Here is a 6,310-nt window from a genome sequence, read left to right on the forward strand (position 1 = left end):
ATTGTTTAACATAACAAGACATGGAAACCACCTGTGTCTAGTCCGAGGGATAAATGGATAAAAAAGATGTGAGATGGATATATGTGTGTGTGTGTGTGTATATATCCATGTGTGTGTGTGTATATATATATGCATACATAATGGAATATTATTCAACAATACAAAAAAAGAAATTTTGCCACTTCTGACAACATGAATGGAAATTGAAAGCTTTATGATAAGTGAAATAAGTCTGAGAGAGTGAGTAAAGACTGAAGATATCACTTATATGTGGAATCTTAAAAAAATGAATAAATAAAAAAGAACAGAGCTCAAAGGTACAGATTGTTGTTTTTGTTGTTCGGTCACTAAGTTGTGTCTGATTTTTTGTGACCCCACGGACTACAGCATGCCAAGCTTCCCTGTCCTTCACTATCTCCTGGAGTTTGCTCAAATTCATGTCTGCTTTGGCCCAGCCGCTTCACTTTTTCTGGAGCTATTAGTAATTGCCCTCTGCTCTTCTCCAGTAACATACTGGAGAGACCTTGGGGACTCATTTTTTGGTGTCGTGTATTTTTGCCTTTTCATACTGTTCATGGTGTTCTCACAGCAATAATACTGGAGTAGTTTGCCATTCCCTCCTCCACTGGACCACGTTTTGTCAGAACTCTCCACTGTGACCCGTCCATCATGGGTGGCCCTGCGCAGCAATGCTCATAGTTTCATTATATTATGGAAGCTCGTTTGCCATAACAAGGTTGATGATCCATGAAGAAGAGATACAGATTGGCGGTTGCCAAAGTTGACAAGTGGGTGGATGAAATGAGTGAAGGGGGTCCAAAGGAACATATTTCCAGTTATAAACTCAATGAATCCTGGAGATGTAATAACACAGTATGGTGACTACAGTTAATAATATTATATTGTTTACTTGAAAATTGCTAAGATCACTGCAGATGGTGACTGCAGCCATGAACTTAAAAGATGCTTGCTCCTTAGAAGAAAAGCTATGACCAACCTAGACAGCATATTAAAAAGCAGAGACATTACTTTGCTGACAAAGGTCTGTCTAGTCATAGCTATGGTTTTCCCAGTAGTCATGTATGAATGTGAAAACTGAGTGCTAAAGAATCAATGCTTCTGAACTATGGTGTTGGATAAGACTCATGAGAGTCCCTTGAACTGCAAGGAGATCAAATCAGTCAATCTTAAAGGAAATCAGTCCTGAATATTAATTGGAAGAACTGTTGCTGAAGCTGAAGATCCAATACTTTGGCCGCCTGATGCAAAAAATGACTCAATGGAAAAGACCCTGATGTTGGGAAAGATTGAAGGCAGGAGAAGGGAACGACAGAGGATGAGATGGTTGGGTGACATCACCAACTAGATGGACGTGAGTCTGAGCAAGCTCTGGGAGTTGGTGATGGACAGGGAAGCCTGGCCTCCTGCAGTCCATGGGATTGCAAAGAATTGGACACAGCTGAGCAACTGAACTGAACTGAAGAGAGTAGATCTAAAGCTTCTTATCGCAAGAAAAAAAATTTAACTATGATGATGGATGTAAGCTAGACTTACCTGGGTGATCATTTCATAATACATACAATATTGAATCACTATGTGGTATACCTGAAACTAATATGATGTTGTATGCCAGTTATATCTCAATTAAAAGAGTTTTAACTAAGAACATTGGTGTCAGAAGTTGGATTCCAAATAATAGCCCTTTGGGGAAGAGAACTGTAGAATTGGCTCAGTTGAAGTGCTATAAAATGGGATGAATATGAAGTTTTCTCCAGAGTGGGACAGGAATATAGCTTGATTTTGTTACTTGCAACCATGCAAATATGACTAATCACAGTTAGAGTGGGAAGTTTAAAAATGCCAAGAGAAAACCATTCAACAAAATCCCATACAGATCACTGGAGAAAAGAACTAGATATGAACAGGAGGATCCAGTGTTTGTCAGAAAAAAGTATTCAGGAAGTGAACTGACAACAATTTTTGTCTTCAGATGAAGAAAATCGTAGGTAGAAGTAAAGCAAATTTTACATTCAAATATGATTAAGTATGAGCACTTATAAATGAAAAACATAAAATGTAGCATGGTGTGTATAATATAAAAAATGGAAGCATTGTGTATTTTTTTCCCAGAGGTGCAATGACAAAGTACCACATGGCTTTCTTCTCTCTGTGTTTTCACAAGGTACGCCTCTCTGTGTTTCTTTCCTCTTCGAATAAGGACGTTGGTTTTACTGAATTCAAAGCTCATGAAAAAGACCTTGTCTTAACTCAGTTAAAACTGTAAAAGCTATTTCCAAGTCAGATCACATTCATAAATGCTGGGGGATAGGATTTCCACATATCTTTTTGCAGGGGGACAATTCAACACAAAACAGATTGTATATAAATATATCTTTTTTTTATTATTTGGCCACCTGATGCGAAGAACTGATTCATTTGAAAAGACCCTCATTCTGGGAAAGATTGAAGGCGGGAAGAGAAGGGGATGACAGAGGATGAGATGGTTGGATGGCATCACCCACTCAATGGACGTGAGTTTGGGTAAGCTCCGGGAGTTGGTGATGGACAGGGAGGCCTGGCGTGCTGCAGTGCATGGGGTCACAGAGAGTCGGACACGACTGAGTGAGGGAACTGAACTGAACTGAATTCAACACAAAACAGATAGTGTATAAATGTATCTTTTATTATTCAGTAGACAGTTTTTTTCAGTCTGGGGCTATTGTAAATCATATCTTCAAAAAGAGGGCTACAACAATGTTTCCCATCCTAGGTACCCTTCTGCAGTATTCTTTACCACTCTCCCACTGGTAGATGGAGTGTAATTCCCCTCCCATGGAATCCAGCTAGCCTTGGTGAGTTGCAATAACCAAGTTAATGCAGCAGAAGTGTCATACTGAGGCTCCATCAGAAAATATTTTGCAGCTTCTGCCTAGGACTTGGGAATGCATGTTTCTAGTCACACCTTTTTAGGGTACTCCCACTCGGAACACAGCCATGTCCTGTGGGAAGCCCAAGACACTGAGAGGCCACATATAGATGTTCCTGTTGACAGTCTCACCCAAGGCAAGTCTTCAAGTTGTCTTAGCACAAGATCCAGACATTGAGCAAAGAATGCTTTAGATCACTCCAGACCCAAAGCGTTGTATCACTCCCGGTCATTTGAGTCTTCCCAGCTGTAGCTCCAGCTATTGCAAAACACAGACAAGCCACTCCTGCTGTGCCCTGTCCAAATTCCTGATAAACAGAATCCCCGAACATAATAAAATGGTGATTGTTTTATATCCCTGCTGCTGCTGCTGCTAAGTTGCTTCAGTCGTGTCCGACTCTGTGGGACCCTATAGACAACAGCCCACTAGGCTCCTCTGTCCCTGGGATTCTCCAGGCAAGAATACTGAAGTGGGTTGCCATTTCCTTCTCCAATGCAGGAAAGTGAAAAGTGAAAGTGAAGTCACTCAGTTGTGTCCGACTCTTAGCGACCCCATGGACTGCAGCCTACCAGGCTCCTCCGTCCATGGGATTTTCCAGGCAAGAGTACTGGAGTAGGGTGCCATTGCCTTCTCCTTTATATCCCTAGTATGTGGTAATTTGTTCTGCTGTGATAGTAATTGGAATAGTGGGTCACAACTCATTAGTGTGTTGTAAAATGAATTTAGTGGGGTACCAAAATTAAACTAAAAGTTAAAAATTTTATATTCTATACCTTGAGATTTTTATTTTAAAATGAAGATATAAAATTTCTGTTAAAAGTGACTGCATTTTGTCTCTGTGGTTTGGAAGGCTGTGTTAGGAAGATTATTGTTGTTTAGTCACTAAGTTGTGTCTGACTCTTTGTGACCCCATGTACTCTAGCCTGCCAGGCTCCTCTCTCTGGGGGATGTTCCAGACTTTTGAACTGTCGTGTTGGAGAAGACTCTTGAGAGTCCCTTGGACTGCAAGGAGATCAAAACCGTCAATCCTAAAGGAAATCGGTCCTGAATATTCATTGGAAAGACTGATGGTGAGCTGAAACTCCAATACTTTGGTCACCTGATGTGAAGAACTGACTCTTTGGAAAAGACCCTGATGGTAGGAGGAGAAGGGGATAACAGAGGATGAGATGGTTGGATGGCATTACCAACTTGATGGATATGAGTTTGAACAAGCTCAGGGAGTTGGTGGTGGACAGGGAAGCCTGGCGTGTTGCAGTCCATGGAGTTGCAAAGAATTGGACACAACTGAGTGACTGAACTGAACTGAACTGAAGCAGGAATACAGGAGTGGGTTGCCATTTCCTTCCTGGGGGATCTTCCTGACCCAGGGATTGAACCTGCATGTCCTGCATTGCAGTCAGACTCTTTACCACTGAGCCACAGTTATTCAAATGTAATGGCCAGCAGGAAAGATGTGCTGAAAAATCTATGAACTCAGGGATAAATGTGTGAAGGAGAACTTTTAACAATGGAAAAAATAGAAAGAAAAATAAATGTTTGTTATACAAGCAAACCCATAACTCCAGTTTTCATGGGCAGCTAGAGGATAAGAGGAATGGTTTCTTTTTCTTTTTAACTTTTCAAAAATTTAAAAATTTTAGTTTCAGGTGTACAGCACAGTAACATCTGAAACTGTGAAACTATGTATAAACACTTTTCCAGATTCTTTCCCCTTAAAAGTTATTACATAATATTGAGTATAATTCCCTCTGCTAAAAGCATCTACCTGCCAATGCAGGAGATAAGATAGGAGTTTCATCCCTGGGTCTGGAAGATCCCCTGGAGGAAGAAATGGCAACTCATTCTAGTGTTCTTGCCTGGAGAATCCCATGGACAGAGGACTCTGGTGGGCTTTGGTCCATAGGGTTGCAAAGAGTCAGACACAACTGAAGCAACTTAGCATGCCTTCACCACTCTAGACGACTCATTGGAAAAGACCCTGATGCTGGGAAAGACTGAAAGCAAAAGGGGAATAGGGCATAGAGGATGAGGCGATTAGATAGCATCACTGACCCAATGAACCTGAATTTGAGAAAACTCTGGGAGATAGTAGAGGACAGAGGAGATGGGCATGTTGCAGTCCATGGAGTCGTGAAGAGTCTGACAAAACCTAGTGACTGAACAATCCTAGGAAAATTATATCATGCATCTGAAATTCAGTCTTTTCATCTATAAAATGAAGATTATAATAATACCTACTTCACAGAGTTGTTAAGAAATTACATAAGTTAATGTGCATCACCTAACAAAGAGTCTAGTCCATAAAATGAGCTCAAATAGATAAATAAGAACCAGAAAATTCAATACTCTGGCTTAGCTCTGAATAATTGAGGAGAGTTAGTTGGTATGGTAGGCAGAATTCTAGGATGGTCCTCAAGATATCTACCTCCTGATGGATGCAGCTTGTATGTGACTATGGTGGGATAGTCAGTCCCATGCCTGGTTAGATTATGTGGCACAGGTGACTTCAGTTCAGTTCAGTCACTCAGTTGTGTCCGACTCTGCGACCCCATGAACTGCAGCACGCCAGGCCTCCCTGTCCATCGCCAGCTCCCGGAGTTTACTCAAACTCATGTCCATTGAGTCAGTGATGCCATCCAACCATCTCATCCTCTGCTGTCCCCTTCTCCTCCTGCCTTCAATCTTTCCCAACATCAGGGTATTTTCCAATTAGTCAGTTCTTCACATCAGGTGGCCAAAGTATTGGAGTTTTAGCTTCAGCATCAGTCTTTCCAATGAATATTCAAGACTGATTTCCTTTAGGATGGACTGGTTGGATCTCCTTGCAGTCCAAGGGACTCTCAAGAGTCTTCTCCAGGTGACTTAAAGAGCAGATTATCTTTTCTATTAAAGAATAGACAGGTGACTTAAAGAATATATTGTCCTGGGTTGGTCTGACCTAATCAGGTGAACACTCACAAGGGCTCTTCCTAGAGCAAGAAATATGAAGCAAGAGATTTGATGCAAGGGAGGTTCCTAGTTGCGGGCTTTGGAGTGGAGGAAACCAAACAAGAGGGAATATAGATGGGCTCTGGGAACTAACAATTTATCTGTGATTCTTTCGGATTTTCGACTGTACACAGTTGTATCAATGCCAGATAATGACTGTTGTTTCTTCATGTCTCATCACTACAATTACTTCTCCTTAAGTTATGGTGCCAACTAGGATGGCCAGAACATCAGTTAAGTAATATCTGTGACAGTGGATATAAAAAAAGTCATTTTAATAACTTTAAAAATATTGCCTTTCACCTCTGAATATAGTGTGTGTGTATATATATATATATATATATATATATATATATCTTCATTTATTTTTTTAATGATGTGTTACAATTTTC

The sequence above is a fragment of the Bubalus bubalis genome, chromosome 7 (assembly GCF_019923935.1).
Source record: "Bubalus bubalis isolate 160015118507 breed Murrah chromosome 7, NDDB_SH_1, whole genome shotgun sequence".
NCBI classification, from domain to species: domain Eukaryota; kingdom Metazoa; phylum Chordata; class Mammalia; order Artiodactyla; family Bovidae; genus Bubalus; species Bubalus bubalis.